This window comes from Apteryx mantelli, chromosome Z (genome assembly GCF_036417845.1).
Source record: "Apteryx mantelli isolate bAptMan1 chromosome Z, bAptMan1.hap1, whole genome shotgun sequence".
Classification (NCBI taxonomy): domain Eukaryota; kingdom Metazoa; phylum Chordata; class Aves; order Apterygiformes; family Apterygidae; genus Apteryx; species Apteryx mantelli.
Window position 1 is genome coordinate 61403870 of NC_090020.1, and position 17878 is coordinate 61421747.

A 17878-nucleotide genomic window follows, 5' to 3' on the forward strand; every position below is an offset into this window, starting at 1 on the left:
ATAACTTAAATATGTCATAAAAGATCAGAACTGTCATATTTCCATACAAAAAAATGTGTGTAGACATCTGAAATATCTGGACACTACCTACATCGCATAACCTGAAAAAAGCTTATGAAAATCCATTTCTTTATTCTGAAAAAAGGCAATACATATCTGCAAATATCTACTGAACATGTATTTTAAGCATTGGTAATGGCTAACCACTTAACCATAGCTGAGAAAGAACAACAGAAATGTGTCCAATACTGTATATTTCATTAATTAATAATGACGGGAATGCTATGTTTAGTTCTGGTCTCAAACTTAAAAAGGAAGCTCACTGCAAAAAGCTTGGGAAAATCTAAAATAATAAGTCAAATTCTGGAAAACCCATTTTAGAGCAAGAGATTAAAAGAAATAGACTGCTTATTTTAGCAAATGGATTCAGTTCTAAAATCAACTTTGCCAGAAGCTAAGCTGAGCCATGTACAAAATTCTGTGGCTTGTCTTATGCCTTTTGACTTGTTAGAGACTAGGTAATCACAACAGTCCTTTTCTGTTGTTAAATGTATACAACTGTTACAATTAAAAACTAATATAATTAATTAAAAGCTGAAAAGGGTTAAAGGAAAAAAGAAATCAACAGTTCCATCTTTCTCAACTTTTATTCTCTGAAAATGCTCTGTCATCTCTTTGCTGATGATGTTCTACTATTTGTATCACAGTTGCTCTTAATGCACACTTAATGCAAGTGTCGTTCCAAATTAAAATTGGATCTGCGTGGGGTTATGCACATACAGCAAGGAACTGCTGCACCTTCATGCCATCTAGATACATAAAAAATAAAAGGAGGAAGGCATTATCACTGTCCTAATTTCCCAGATGAGGTGTTCCTCAGTCATACAAAGAAGTGTGCAGCAATGCTGGGAACTGAACCTGAATACCGCTATTACGGACTCTTCACCTTTAGGGTTTTGATAAGCTTCTCACTGTCATGCAGCATGCCAACAGCTTTCCTTGTCACCTTTGGAAGACAATCTTCTCTAGTTTCTCTGTCACTTTGAATCTTGAGCCTTGACTCACTGCCTACAAGAGTATCCCTGATTCTCTATTAATTATGACCAAGGACAAATGATACCAAAGGGAATGATCACATCTCCAGCAGTGACTTTAATCTGCTTGATCAGTGAGAAATAGTTCTATTATTAACCTGTGATTTTTTTCCCTACAATTTTCCACTGTTGAAATAGACAACTCCCACAGCAACAGTCCATGGCAGCTTGTCCATCGCATCAGGAAACACAGATTCACCTGCAAAGAAACAAACTCACCTAATAGTGTTAGCTGCTTCTCTAAAATACGTAGGTACAAATTACATAATTTATCTTCCATTTCCTAAATGCCCTCCTAGAAAACCAATTCATTTCATTATGGACAAAATTAAATAGATCTGACTAAACCAGTAATAGCAGTTATGAACAAAGAGAAAATAAGATCATATAGACCAGACGTTTATTTAAACATCAGAAATCTACTCATAATCTTACATTGCTAATCCACAAAGGTCTTTCCACATCCCAGCTTCAGCTGTGCACTGTGCTAACATTTGTATACGTTGCTGCTCACAGTTTTTACACAATACATAACTCAGTTATGTTCTGATACAAACTACCTAGTTCATGTAGCTGCACATTTGTCTTTAAGAAAGTTCATCAGATTCTTCAGGTGGGTTTTTCAGCACTGTTGCTTTGATTTAGACTGTAAGGCTCTGCACTGGAAAACCACAATGCTTGATGTTGATCATTGCCGCTGCAATACTGGCCTCAAAGTCTGGCAGAGCATGCTCTTCTGCCAGCCTTTGCCCATTTGGGTATGTCAGGACCCTCGAATTTATGGTTCAGATAAAGCCTTCAAAAAGACCATTTGAGAAATTATCCAAAAAGGATAATTCAAAGCAAAGCTTCAAAGCAAGTATACAGTGAAAGAAAGAGTTGTAATGAATATCATAAAAAAAAAAAACAAAAACACCCAACCACCTAACCTAGCTAGTCCCTCCAACCAGCCCTCCTCTCCCATTAGAAAGACTGAAGATTAAATTAGCTAAAACCTGTGTCAGCAGGTTCATACTCAGTTCATTTCACATCATCGTAGAGACTTTTTTTGTAAGTTTACAAGACACTTTGTAGGTCACTGATACGGACCAGGTTGCCAGCCTGAAATTTATAGCAACCATGTTTTCAAAACTGGGTATTTAAAACAAGACAGTAAAACAAGCCCTCTCCAGAGCACCCGTCTCTTCCAACCCCTTGCTAGCGCTTGTCCAGCCTCCCAGAGCAGCACGGCTCACCAGTACGCGCTGGTGCGCAGCACCTCCCCGGCATTCACCAGCTCACACGCAGCGGGGAAAGCTGCCCAATTAAAGCAGGGGTTTCCCGTGGGCTGCTCTATGTCCGGTTGTTCTGCTACGACAGGACAGCTCGAGGCTGAGCAACAGTTTCAAAGAATACCTCAGAGAGAGGAGAGGCTTCTGACCACATTCTTTCCCAGACAGGCCTTCCAATTTTGGGGAAGCACAGGCAATTTCCACTTTTTAGTAGATCTGAATTTGAGACTGGACTCAGCTGCTACAAGATTTATGATTCTCCTACAACAGACTTTGTGTCTCACGATGCACGCACAAAGGGTTGATCCTACTACAGATTTGGGGAGTGCAGTATTACATTGGGAATTTGGGACAAACATTCGCTGGTAACAGGAATGTGACCATTTACTCTGACCCGTGAAAGGAGCTTAACTCAGGTATTCAAAAGGTTAAAGAAAACTATCTGCTTCCTACTTGGATAACTTCACCTAGCATCTAATGACCATGAATCTTTATTTGATAAAAACTTTGTTTTCAGTTCTCATAACAAGCTCTCCCATCTCTAAAAATTCAACAGTGTTAAGGTGCAGTTCCTAAAAATCTTAGCTCTAAAGATGAGATCATTCTATCAAATGGCTAAAAATGGCTAATTTGTGAATTTTAAAATTAATAGTTTGTTATTGCTTTAAAATACTTTTTTTGGAAAGTCCTCCACCAAATTTTTTGTACAAGAGCCAAATTGATTGGTTTTGATATTTGAGCATTTAGTTTTCTATAATACTTAATAGTATAGTACATGAATAGTGTAAAGTTACAATACTAAGTCAGTTCTGGTGATGTGAACTGGCATCCTTCTGCGGAAACGCAAGGAACTACACCAGCCGAGAGCAGCTGGGGCATGCACCGCTACCCCTACCTCAGCCAGCTGGGGCAAGAAGGAAGAGGGGACCACACGAGTAACCTTAGCGCTTGCCTGCTGCAGATGTCACGTCACCTTCCTGCACATTCAAACCAATTCTCTTCTCTTTGCTTTTCCTTCTTTACAACATCAGTGCTTCTCAGGGGCTGCCACTTGTCATGGGATAAATGTGTAATTCTGTGAGCAGCAAAACCATTGCTGCTTGACTTATAACTCCAACTTCAGTGCTTGTGCAGACCTTTTAGGGAGAAATACAGGTTGAGTTGAGATAAGAACTGTTTCCTCAGGGAAGGTATGAGATATCTGGGCAAAAGAAGAACCATGTCTCCCAAAATCTAAGAAAATTAGTATTTTTGAGGCCCCTATCCTCTATTCTCATCAAATGTGACTGAAATCAGACAACATTTCAAAAGGTACAGGCAAAATTATTATCAGACCCAGGCAGCATTAGTACTCTCGTATATATATATATGTGTGTGTGTGTATGTATACACACATATGTATACATATATACCAATATGTATGTATACACACACACGTGTGTGTATGTGTGTGTGTATATATATATGAAATGTATATATATAAATAGATATGAAATCAGCCTAAAAAGTGATTTGCTCTGTAAATTCCTTTTTTTTTTTTTTTTTTAACAAAATGTTTAGCCCTATGTTCCCTCACTGTTGAGTAATAAAGTTATGAGACTGGTCCAAAGAGGTAGAAGAGAAAAAAGCAAAACAAAATGAAACAGACTACCTAAATGTGCAGAGGACACAGATAGGCAGGTAGAGAGCAAAAGGTCAACACTATCAGGTCAGCAGCCAGCTTCCTTTGCCAGCAGGGTTTTGTTTTGAACGAAACATTGCTTAACACGCTGAAATGCTTTCCAATGGCTGCTAACTGCCACCCTTTCCTGAGCTTCACAACTTTGATACTGTGTGAACTCTGGCTGTGTGACACGTAGTACATGTAATACAAAACTATAACTACAAAAAGCTTGGAAACATTTTTTCCCTATAAAATATCTTTCTATTCTTCCAACATAAAAGTTGAATCAGGAGATTTATTTATTTTTCATTAAAACAGAGGAAAAAAAACAGGAAACACTGAAGATCTTACTTTATGTAGAGATTAATACTAAAAGTAGTTATATAAAAGATCTAAGCTTCCTAACAGTTGAACTTCAACACGATGATCATCACCTCAAAGCACTAAGGGGGGGGGGGGGAAAAAAAAAAAGGGTTTCAAAAAGGGTTTCAAATTCTACCAACCACTCAATAAATCAAAATGGAAACAAAGCAGCTTTCATGCACATCAAGACTATGCTGTCAACTACCCTCCCAGGCTCCAAGCACTGTGGGATAAATAGCTTTTGCAATACACCAGAAAAGCAACAAGTTTGAAACTCTTGGGCCAAAACAGCACAGCAGGCTCCTCTTTCTCATTCATATCAAAAGATATTCAATTCTCCATAGAAGTGTAGAGAAAATGTATTAATCTGTGTTCAGTGAATGTTATCTTAGGTAAATAAAAGGTAAGGGGTTATTTTTATATGTGTGCGTCTGTGTGTGCGCGTCTGTGTGTGCGCGCGTGTGTGTGTGTGTGTGTGGTTTTTTTTAAAAGAACTTTAATTCATTGTCTACAATAAAAGTTGACAGATAAGTTTTGTGTTTTACACAGAATAGATTCTAAAAATACCCTGGTTGACTATATTTTGTTTAGAGCTAGTTTTGCAATCATTTCACTTTCTGCTTTGGGGCAAGATAGAACTTTTGAAGTAAAAAACAAAACAAAACAAAACCCCCCCCAAAGGGATAAGTAAAATACAAGTGCCTTTTCACTGGAAAATTAAAAAGAAAAAAAAACCAAACAAGTTGAACCAACCCTTTTGGGTCTTTGCTCTTGGAATCTCTTTTGCCTGTGTATCCTCTAGGCTGTCAATATGACCCAGGAGTAAGAGCAGAAGCTCTCAAAGCTTGTCTGAGGAGCCTGGTCTGTTTTGCAGCACTGCCAGAATATGCTACAAGATCTAACTGGACTGACTCACTCCTTTGGATAATGATCTCATCTGAACTGAAGCTGTGAAAATATCAAGTGACTTGAGATGACTGTTGCAAAATTATTTTGCAGCTCTCCTAGAAAGAGGCCTTTGCTGGATGACAGAGATGAGACTCGTAAAGTAGATACTCCTGGTGATGCGCCCAGACCCCTGGCCTGGTGCAAGCAGGCAGCTAGGTCAGAGCTGTCATCAGCACTGCAGGGGTCCCTCTGCAGCAGGCCATCTTCTTTCAGCTGCTCTTCATGCCCCACACCCCTTATTGGTCCTCCCAGGAAGCACTGAAGTACTCTGCCCTTGCGGGGCTGAGATCCACCTCAATTCCTTGCCTGTGTATTTGGAGCAACGCTCTGATGACCAGGCTTTGATAGCAAAGCTATTGTCACTGGCTTCATTGCTGGCATCTCTACTGCTAGTGGTGCCTGCTTTGGTATTGAGTCTTTTCATAGCAATACTTCAAAACGCTGCCTGAGCAGCTCTGGAGCTCTCAGAGAGCACCAGAGAAGACAGCTTGTCTTTCACCAAAATTCGCATGCTTGCCTCCTTTGGACTGAAAGACATCTCCACAGACTGCAGAAGGAGATGAATTGCAATTGTGCTCCCCGGTGTTCACAGTGTGTATCACCGACCACAAGAACACCCACATCTGTTTACTGTAGGGGTTTATCCTTTTTTCACTGGAACTAAAATCTGCTGCCCTATACAGGGAAGGCCATATAACTGGCAGAAGGAACTATATATATCAGTATTAACTCCAGGTAGGTTAACATAAAATTATCAGAAAAACTGTAAAGCATTTTGTAGAGTTTGGGAAGATTCTATTGATCTAGGACACTCCCCAAATTTTGACTTCTAACTGCAGTTTAGAATAAGGAGCTGCAGAGTGTTGCAGCAATGTTTCTCTTGACATCCATGTGCTGGAGCCAGATACTGCTTACAGCACACATGTAGCCCTCCTTTTGCTTGTTATTCCACAGACACTGTGTGTGTGAAGGTTTAATAGCAGTTGAAAATGGAATGAAATATGTTGCAAGAAGAACAATAATACATTTAACTCCTTTCCTCATATGTGGAAAACCTTTTGTGTACCAGATTTTGTTTTCTTTATGAGCAGTTACCGTAAGACTATATGAAAAGGTACTTGGGAAGCTGGTTGGTTTGTTTGTAGAAAAAGCAAAAAACATGACAGGTTAGGTTAGATTAGGCATGTGTGTCTGAAATGTAAAAGTAACATGGTGGTCACACTTACACCTAGTAAAAACAATCCTCTCCCTTGTTTTCAAACCAATATTTATGTTTAAGTTTTTTGGGTTTTTTTACAGGAAGCCATAAAAAGAAACAATAAGCAGAAAGTACTTAAACCACAAGCGAATGCAAGGAAGAGATAAGGTGAAATGCTAAAAATAAATCTGGAGCAGTTGCAAGCGTGGTGAGGAAGGAAAGTAACAGTAAAACATCCAAGTCTTTATGCAAATATGGTTAAAAAAAGAATATAAAAAAGAAATAGGAATCAGCTGGTGAGAGGAAGAGAGCAGTGGAACAAAGCTCACTCCTGGAAGGCAAACACAAACTGCTACGATAACCTGTGCAGGAAAGCTGGAGACACGAGAGAAGGTCAAAGCACTACTACTATATGCAAAGAAAACAAGAGTGTGGTAAGGCGAAGAGGAAGGCCAAAGTGAAGCCCATTCAGCTGCACCTGTGACGACTGGCTCATTCGGGCGGGCTCCAAGGGCCTGGCTGCTGAGCACCAGCGCAGAGAGCCTGTGCCGCTCTCCGAGGGCACCACAGCAGGGCAGCGCCGCACCACCACCCCTCCGTGACTACCCAGAGGAAAAATAAGCTCTGCCTGACCTGCGGCAGCTCTGACGAGATCAGGTGTCCCCGCACCAGCTCCTTGTCAGCTTTGGCGCAGGGAAGCAGCTGGGCTGGCAGCACGTGCGGTGGTGCTGGACTGCGCCCAGGAGAAGGCTTCCCAAAGCGCGAACGGAGACAGACACTCCCATAGCTCTGGAGGGCTCCGCTCTGGCCCTAAAGGGCTCTTTCTGGGCTACAGACAACTGCATGGCGCCCGTGTCCCTGCCTGTTCCTCAGTCCGTCCCCCGTAGGCGCGTTAGCAGTTTCGGCATTGCCCAGAGTTTCTCACCGTTTTCCAAGAGTTGAAACGAGCCTGCTGTCCGACACGCTGATCTTGTCCCTCAGCATACAGAGGCCAGTCATCCTCAAGCCACAAGGATTTGACCATTAAAGCAGAGATGTGGTGGACTGGGGGGTTAAGTCTTAATAATAACCTAAGAATATAAGACATAAGGTTTGCAGGGAGAAACTCGCACGTAAGTGGCAGAATAAATGAGCAGTTGCTGAGGACAGAGAAGAGTCAAAAAGGCATGAAAAGTTACAAAAAACCCCCACCATACCTAAGTGCTTTATGCCACTAATCAGTACAAAATATGAAAAAAGTAGAAGTTCCACGACACAAATGTTAAATGATGATCCAGGAGAGTGACACTGGATTTTACAGGAAGCTGTAGACAAACAGCAGATGACTGAAACGTATTCAAAAGAATGGTCAGCAATGGCTTGAACTTTGAAAACTCTTGAGGGATTTGTTTAAAAAAACAATAGTATAGAGGACTGGAACTTATCAAACATAGCACTAACCTTTGAACATGGAAGAATGTAAGGCTGGGGGGGAAAAAAAAAAATCAGTCCAGCCCCAGCTAAGACCAAGAAATAGGACACCTATGAACTTTTGCAGAGAAATTCAAGGTGAAAAAAATTCCTACAAAAAAACCTCTTCAACCTATGAAGAACATGAGATTATGGAAACAAGTCTGATCTTCCCATAGCGTGTTCCCTCAGAATGACAGGCTAAAATCCAGAGCTTAAACTAATATTTCTTTTCTTTATTTATTATTTCTAGTTATCCCTCCATGCATTTTAAACTGTATTTTGTCTTCAGAAAATACAAGTGCACCGAAGACCACTGCTAAATACAACTTGTGTTAGACTTAACTTGCTACATGCCATTATCAAACCCCAAACAATCCCGTTTCCAGAGGGCAGACTACCATTTAAACACTCATAACTGAGGGAAGAAGCATTCAGGCGTTCAGTACAGTTGTTATGATTCATAGGAGTTTTACCTAATACTGCAGTCATGTCCTTATGATCATTACGTGAGCAAATATAAATATTGCTTAGAAGCTGAAAATGATCCTAAACTTGATTTTGAAACAGTTCAAAAATAACTGTTTAGTAGCACAATACTGAGAAAAACAAGGATGACTTCTACATTTCTCTTCTGCTTTCTGAGACAGCAAAGGAAAAGGTCAAGCATTACTTCAGATTTGTTGGTACTGCACTGCTGTACTGCACTAAAGTGGTAGTTAATCCCTCAAGAACAAGTGATGTCTTTGCAAGACAAGGCATGGGAACAATTAACAAAGAAAACCTTTCCTCGCCTTTGCCCCCTCCTCTCCCTCTGTAGACAGAAGTCATATTTGCATTGATACCAGGACAACAGGGGACATTATAATACTTCACCTACTGCACCACTTCTTAAAAGCACCTGTGCTGACTTTAAAAACATACTTAGTTCCTTGTGTAAGTTAGCATATAAAGAACATACCTTTTAAAAACTATTGCCTATATTTTGCTCAGGAGAGCAAAGCATTAGTGTAGAGCAAATTTTTATGTTAGACAGTAATACTACACAGTCATCTAATTTAATTCAAAGTTATGCTCCAACATAGTATGTCAAGGAGGCAAAAGTTATTCCAATGCTGATCGTGTTGCACATGCTGTCTAATAAATACACTGTAAAAAACAAACAGAGAGAAAATAGAGAAGGACCCCCCCACACAGATCCTCTTTTTTTTCAGGCACGAAAGCAAAAAATTAAACCCCATCTGATTTCAGCAGCAAAATCCAAGCAATACTCACTGGCATTTTTTGTTTGTTTGGCTTTATTTTAGAAAGGTTTGCCAGATATATGCTGCAGTAACTTGTATTGAATAACATTATTTAGCTCCCAGGGAAATATAATTGTAGCTTAAAGCACAAAACTAATACCAACTATGATGATGATCTTTCAACTGATAAAATGTTTCCATGTACCCACTACAATATTAAGACAATTCCCTTTTGTTAGCAACATTGTTTGATTTTGTTACCCAGAAGAAATTAATACACAATATAAAGGCTGCAGATATCAGACTTCTCAACTAAAAGCAAAACTTTTAAAACTGTAAATAAATTTGCACAGATTTTTCCTGAGCAGAAAGATTTCATAGAATACATTTAGAAATGCTCAGCATAACTTGAAAAAAAATTTAACTTCATAGCCAGCATTTTATGAACTCATCATTTCCAGGAGGCTTGCCTTGTTATTTGATCACAGGAATACAAGCTTCTTTTGAGAATTAACATGCATCTACAAATGTAATCTTAGAAACAAAACAACAAACTGACTCAGTTACTATGTTTTCACTCAGATGGTCTGGTATTCAGGAAGCTAGGCTCTGATTAGTAACCATTGAGAAAGCCCTTGAAATGATGAGTGACCTTTTAAAAGTGCAGAAGAATAAACACATAACATGAAGTCACTGGAACACAGCTTCTTAAAGAAAACAGGTAATGGAGAAATTTAGTTCGGGTGAATGTTTCACTATGTGCCAGTCACATCCTGATTTTAATGTCCGGAACAGCACAAAAGACTGAGCACCACTCCTCTCTAAAAAACAGGAACGCTTGTTTTTCGTTTCACAGTTTAAGCAGATGTTTACACTATATTAACATTGCGCATATATAACACTAGAGGACTACCTCTTGCGTTGTACTAAGATATTTTGAGATGAGACAGTTGTTTCCTTAATGAGAAAGTACCAACAATTAGGAGATTTCAGAGACCCCATTCCCAAGAGAAACAGACATACCTGCAAAGACAATAAAAAGCATGTTTTGGCCAAAACTGATTAAATAAAAGGTAACCCTCATGAGCTCTCACTGTACGGGAGACATGTTCTTAAGCGGAGGAACAAAAGAGGTCTCCTTACAGAAAGAGAAGGCAGTAATTAGACATGCTTATAGGAATTACACATCATAAACACAATGAACTTGAAGTCTTGACACATATCAAGAACTAGGACTTAACTGCCACCAGTAAGACTGAATTAGAAAAAAGAGAAGAGCAGTAACAGAATACTGATGCAATTTGGAATAGCTTCCCTACTTTCTCAGCCAGGAATGGTATATGAGGAGGAGACATCCTTTGCTGTATATCAAGAATGTATGCATTTGCTCAGATATTCAGGAAATTGAAGACAAACAGATCTGGAATGTGTCTGGGTGAAGAAAAAAGGGCAAGAGAACAAAACAACCCCTACCTCAAAATTGTCGCATTCTCCCATTCCCAGTCAGGAGAGGATAAATGAGTTTTTGTTTTTATTTTAAAAAAGTACTTGAAGAATCCAGAAATGGTGGTAACACAGCACATTATTCAGTTATTTGTTGAAAGAACAACATAAAATAGCATGAAATCAAAAAGACAACATTCAATAAAGGCAAGGGCAACCTGCAAGAAAAAAAAATCAAATATTTAAGTACAGAGTGAAGAACAGCTAGCAGTACTACAGAAAAGGATTCAAGTGTAAAATGGGTCATAACTGAGTAGGAGTCAAAAGCCTGACAAGATGTGGAAAAAAAATAAAACTAAACTAAAAACTTTTAATTCAAGGATTTATTAATACAGGACACAGAAGGCAATGATTCCACTCACTTCCAGTGTTTTGCTCTACACTTTAGAAAAAGATGTAGACAAACTCGAGAGGTCAGAGGTCAGCAACAAGAATGTCCAAATACATAAAAAAAGTGACCCATGAAAGAAGATCTAAGGAGCCTCAATTCATATGAAAGAGTAGATCTATAATAGGGTATTAACTGAGGTAACTAATACACTAGATTCCTAGAATCTAGTGCATTCCTAGAAACAATGCATAAACCAATGGCCTAACAGAAAGGTATTTTACCCAACAAACAATTTTGTCCTTAAATATGAGGCACTAGCTAGTTAGAGTCCTCTCAAAACTAAAGCAGCCATATGCAAACAGAATTGGGGAAAAAATGGGGAGGGGGGGAGGGTTAATGTAAAGAGTAAATTCAAAATCAATATATTGATTTTCTCTACCTTCCTCCCAGTTTCAAATTTCAGCAAGAGCTACAAAATCAGCTGTAGCTGGATTAAGCCCACATTCCTAGACAGAAGTGCAGCAAGAATTTCAGGGTGATTTGAAAAGAGTTTTCTTTCACAGTGCAATCAGTCAAACTCTAGATTCACACCCTTCACACAGCCAGCCTACAAACTACAGGATGACACACCAACCAAACCAAACTGGCAGTCAGTGCGTTTGTAGCGCACCTCCGCTGAGGTTCAGCTGCAAGGTGCTCCAGGGCACGGCACTGCACTGCACTGCCAGCCCAGGTGATGCACCGCTCAGAGTGCTCCAGAGCGGATGATAAAGCTGAACTTCATAACGCAATCTGCGGCTTGGCTTCCCGAGGCACTCGCAGTGCAGAGTGGGAATCAGAAACAAGGGCTTTGTACACCATCACAGCTCACGGATGTTTTCCTTGAAGTTTTAGTTACATTAACATAGAACGTCTTCACTTCTCACTCTCTAATAATTAAGGCTGCAGAAAATAACTAAAGTGTTAAAAAAAAAAATTAACTGACACAGTTCTTTGCTGAAAAATTTCAAGCAGGGGGAAGGGCTCCCCCTTATAGGGAAGGGGGATGAAAGTTGCAGTTCAGCCTTAAACTGCAGCACAAATTCCCTTTATCTATCAAAATGTAAGTTCTGTCTAGCATAGAGATTGTTCAACATTTTCCACTCTTAAAATATGTTTTCATTGCTTACAACTTTACCAAAACAGCAGTTTGGGCTGAAACTTTCCATGCCAGATGCTTGCCTAAGGCTGAATTTTCTTGCACAAGTTTCAGCCAACATTTCAGATGTTTCAGAGAATGAGACTACATTTTGCAGCATTAAAACATTCTGGTGACCTTTTCTTCAAGGAGGTCAGAGATGGTGCTTGGGAGAAGTCATTCCTGTCAAATTTCAAATGTGCATTAGTTTGAAAGGAAGCAAGATCTGTAGTAAGAGATGACACTTTCTGTTAGATCAGCAGACAAATAACATGGAAGGGCACACATCTATCCTGCTTCAGCAGTTCTAAGCCTTTCAGAGGGTGGAGTTCAGCAACTCAAACCTTCAAAGACTGAATCCTCACTTTGCACACCATCCCCTCATGGCCGAATACTCACCAGAACACAGAGTCACCACCCCCACAGAAAAACAGGTAATTTTGATCAGCTGTGCACCAGGATGTAACAGAGATGCAACCAGAGCTGTAGACAGAGTGTTGTCCCCTGTGTATGTTCTCACCACTCTGCAACGCTGTTGCTAGTGCCTAGGCTAATGCAGAGAAGGGCTAGACTGGGGGACTGTTTTGGAAGGAAATAGTCAAAGATCCTTTAAAAAAAAAAAACGGCCCAAAAAAATCTGTTTGGAGATTGGGTGGGTGGAAGGAAACAGAGGGATAGCAGAACTGGCACCTAACAAATTAGTTGAGGTGGGAAAAGATGGGGAACTGTACTCACTGGGAAGAAATGCTAGATCAAGGGACAGATGGGGACTGTCCAGAGGACATAAGAGCAAACTAAAAGAACAACAACAAGGTGTTAATGATAAAAGGTGAAAAACACCTAAGAGGACATGGAATTTATTTTGCCCAAGCAACCTCAAATCTGACCTTTCCTTACATTTTAAGGATGCTGTCATACAGAGTTTCAAAGTTCCCTTTCTGCATCTGCAACATTACTTAAAAATATTCACAAGTGCAATTGTGAAGCAAAGAATGAAATCAGATGCTATACTGAGCCAGTCTAGCGGAGAAGCCCTGCAGGCCACTGCTGACCCCCTTCTCTCCATTCCTGGCTAAATGTTCTCTCCAGTTTCCTTGATGGTTCTGGTGGTCATCAGATCCCTCCACGGGGTGATTCAACTCACTAACCCAGCAAAAAATTAACTCAGAGAGAGGAGGAGGAAAAAATCCCCACAAAACCACCACACGCATCTTTCTAAGTGATCGAGTTGAACAGGCTCCCAGAGGAGAGAAGCAGCCCAGCTGGCAGGAGGAAGGGGCAGGACCACACAGCAGGGACTGGGGGGAGCAAGACCTCCCCCTTCATTTCGGATAATGGCCTTCAGCATCACAAGTTGAAGGATATTTATTACAAAAATTATGGCATGACATATCAAAGCCTCAGAAGAGAAAACGCTTTTGGCTTACCTAAAGCAAAGCTATTATCTCTGTTTATAGACAAGCAACATTTAACAGAAATCACTTAAACCTCCCCACAGATTATGGCCCCTAGGAACAGAAGCTTTTACCAGAAAATCTGACAAGACTATCAATATTTCTTTGTTCGTTGTCACAACTCCAGAGTCACCCAGTGAAATTATTTCACTTCAGCAATGTTACAATGACTCGGGCTAGTGTGCAGTATATTCCCTACAAAGAACTCAGCTTTATTGTTTATCTCATATCTATGCTGTTTAAAAACAATATAGTTTTATTTAGTCTCTCTTATTTTTCTGTAGTGAAGTCACAGTGGCCAAATTGTACCCAGCGGACACCCCACCCACTGAGAGATTAAAATTGAAAAAAAATCCTTCTGTTATTAAAAAAAAAAAAAAAATCCTCCTATATCCATGTTACAACTCAATTTGTATTCAGACATTGCATTCCTGACAAAGTTTTGAAGAGTCTTTTATACCAATTTTTCCCCCTAAACACTAGCTTACCAACCCCACCCCTCAACCCTGGAAATTCTCACAAAAATACACTTTTATACCAGCTCAAAAAAGGGCCAGTGATCCAGCATCTACTTGTAACACTTGCACTGGAAAATAAAGGCACTCAGAGGGTCAGAGGAATAGCACCTCCAGTGCTGGAAGAAATAGCCTAATATTCGTTCAGCTACAACACAGAGCAGGAGGGCAGCTGTGACCGGTGCTGGTGGCCCCCGTATCGGCGTACCACAACCTCGTAGGCCCATGAGCCCAAAGACACAAACCACCCGGGTCTGGGTGGCTGAGAAACCCATGGCTGGGTGAGAACTTCCTAAATTTCAGGGAGATCCGGCGAGGGCACATTTGCACTGTCGGCTTGGTCCCAGCTCACTGAAGTTGGCCAAAAGATACTTGCTGACGTCAAATCCTGCTCTTGGATGAGCCCTGCTAAATGTTTACATCAGTCAAGCTGCAGACTAGCTGCATGCAGTATGTTCACTCCTGTCTGGATATTGCAAAGGGGGGTTAAGACAATTTGTTTGCAAACTGCTTTGAGATCCTTGGATGTAATATTAAAGTGGAAGGATGTTAATTATAAATGTGGATCTACTGACCACCTCAGAACATACAGAATGACCTGCACAACTTTCCCTAATGGTTCCCTCCAGTTAAGTCTTTATTTCACAGATTTACAAATCTTACTGCAGCTTCATTCCCCTCTAGGCTCCTCCAGGCCAGGGCTGTGTCTACAGCACAGATTTGTGGTGTGAAGGGTCCTGGAGGGATGGGGAAGGAATTGCAAAATTATGCTGAAGCTGGTGGCTTGCCATCAAGTAAGGACTGTGATAAAAGGAGCCACCAAAGCAGCACATTCTCTGGCTATAGACTAGCACCATTCATCACATCAGTGAACAGACTAGACTTGTGCGCTGGGGGCGGGGGGGGGGGCACTACCGCACAGCCGAAGGGGCTGCAGCAAGAAGGAAAGATTCTTGCACCACATTCTTCTTCTTATGCCGGAGTCAGGGCCTTTTTGGCCTGAACTCTCTTCATGACCTCATCTACCATGACTACGCTTCAAGTTCTTTCTCTAAACTCATTTTCTCAAGGGAGCTCAACAGTTGGAAATTGCAGCTACGCAGCTACACATGCAAAAAAAAAAAAAAAAAGTTTTAAGAAACATATACAGACTCTCCAAGCAAGCTCTCAAAAAATAAGCTTCCAGTTGGTTTAGTCATCCAGTTTCAGCAATCTGTTCTGTTTCACCCTGTTGTTCTTATTTGCAAGACATCAATTTTACTGCAAGATGCTTTCTGGGGCAGAGTACTTCTGAGATCAGAACATCAGACACTAAATGGGATCGTGGGATCAATGAGAGGCCTCTATTGGAGAGCAAACAAACAAAAATCAAAAACAAACTAATCCACTGGAATTTCCCAAGAGCAAGAGGATCTTCTCTGGGCTCTCTGAAGGTAAAATGTACTTGTTCAGAATCTCCATCTCTGTCTGGCCTGTCAAGTGCCAAGTGCTTTTTCTTACTACATAATTTAAAATACATTTACTCTCAATCATATGACTTGGATATACTAACTCTAAATGCAAAATACATCCCCTCAGTTTAAAGAATCAATGGGAATAGACATATCTAAAAGTTGCCACAGCAGTAAAAACGTAATTAAAAAAAAATTAATAAATGTTGCAAGTGTAAACTAAATAAACCAATGTACTTTTTTTTCTATATGTGCACAACAGAAAGAAAGCAAAGGGACTCAACTTACAGCAAAATAATAAGAACATTAGCAATTTTGCATTTTAAAAAAAATCACCTTTTCCTTTTTCCCTTCAGGAAGAGCTGATGCTAATGGAAGTGTTTTGGTTTTCAGATAACAGAGAGGAAAGAATTTCTCCAAGAGACAGATAAAAGGATGTAGGTAACACTATATATACACAATTAGAATTCTCACATGTTTGCATCACTGACAGTTCCTGAGGGTGCTGGGGGAAAGATTAAGCTTGATTAAATCACAGATTGTGCAAGTTTATTTATGGACTCTGCTGTGAAATAGAAAACAAAAACCTATGTGAAACAAAGCTATTTCTCATTAACCTCTTGGTAAAATATCTGAAATCAGTCTCCCAATTATTTTCAACATAAAAATGTTGTTTTATTGTGAGCTAATTGAGAAATACACAAAAGTCTAGTGAAGGTGTTACATGGGGAGGTAAAGGGAGGAGCAAAATTATTTCAGTCTAGGAGTCTGAAATAGGCATTTCATTGCCTGCTCGGCCAAAATACATGTTACAGATGTGTTTGTCACATGGTTCCAATTCATTTAATGACCTATTCAATTTAACTACCATTTATTTTCAGCACTAATTACTCTCTAGCACACACATGTCATCATAACAAGATTTTGCTTACATTAAAATATATTCTGAATAGTTTGGAAGCCCTACTATATTCTAAGCCAGAAACCTAGAATGTCAATTCAAAATCAGAGTACTAATAAATTAATCCTCTAACAATGTATTCCAACACAGAAATTGGGGGACAGAGAGGGAAGAACACAGAAATCTAGCAGAACATTTCTCATAGTCCAAAGTCTATATTTTTCCAGAAAGACTGCTCAGGACCACCAAACAACCAGCTCTATTCATAAGCTTCACAGGAACCTGAACATACCCTTCTCTACCGGCAAAAGACGGTCCACTGATTTCCCCTCGTAAGAAACTTAAAAATTTCTTAAAACACAAGAGAAGACAGCTTACCTACAAGTTACATTGAATGTTTTGTTATATGAGTAGTGACAATGACTGGTCTGCCAAGCACTGCAAACCATAAAGCACCACAACCTAAGCAAAGCAAAGGGGACAGGACGTAGGTACATCCAAGAGCAGGCAGGCGCAGGGCTGAGGGGAGCTGCCAGGTTCAGAGGTTAACTCCATCGAGCCTCCCCAGCTTGCCCTCCTGGCTCTTCCGAGGCAAACTCTTGGGAGAATCATCAAATGCTCTCTAAACTTCTTTCTCCTTTGCATCCCTTGTGAACTTAAAGGACCCAAGCAACTGATGGGCTCCCTAGGAGACTGCAGGAAGGATATATTTGTTGAAGACAACTGGATGCAAGGTTTCAGACCTAATCTAACAATTCCGAATAATCACTTGGAAGACACAGAAGAGTTTACTATTGATTCCAGCAGAGGCAGGATTTAACCTGTTCAACCCACTTACTATACTTTATAGAGAAGATCACAGCCATTTTTTACACTCTACAGCTGTAAGAGAAAATCTAGCTGGACTTGAATTTGATCCCCTTATTGAATCATGCCTCTGAGATTAAAAAGTCACTTCTGTTCCTAGAAGAGTTCAAACAGTCTAAAACCAAGCATTTCTTTTCAGGAAGTTTTATTTAGAGGCATTACAAAAGATCATCAAATTAACTCAAAGCATATCTAAAAGAAAGGCTGCAGCTAACTCTGCTTGTAAGAAGAACAGAAACCAAAAAACAATTAGAATTACAAATCAGAGCACAAAATATTTTCAGCCTTTGATTTTTTGTGTCGTCTCAGTTTCTCCAGTCTTTTAGAATGTCATAAACTGCCTCTGCCCAGGAAGCTGCATTCAGGCTCTTAATCAGAATGCTTGTATATGTGAAACACACTGCTGAGTTAGCCTTCACCTCTCATGTCTAATCATAAATTATATTTCT

At 40.0% G+C, this 17878-nt stretch overlaps 1 protein-coding gene across 8 annotated transcripts in view; it reads right to left on the minus strand.

Moving 5' to 3' along the window:
* The window catches only part of LHFPL2 (LHFPL tetraspan subfamily member 2), a 130974-nt gene that overhangs the window by 29658 nt on the left and 83438 nt on the right, over nt 1-17878 (minus strand). The window contains exon 4 of one of the 8 annotated variants that reach the window (XM_067315727.1): nt 7463-7607. The exons of the other annotated variants lie outside the window; for them this stretch is intronic. The gene's annotated coding sequence lies outside the window, so the exon portion shown is untranslated. The remainder of the gene's footprint in view (nt 1-7462; nt 7608-17878) is intronic. 8 annotated transcript variants of the gene reach the window in all.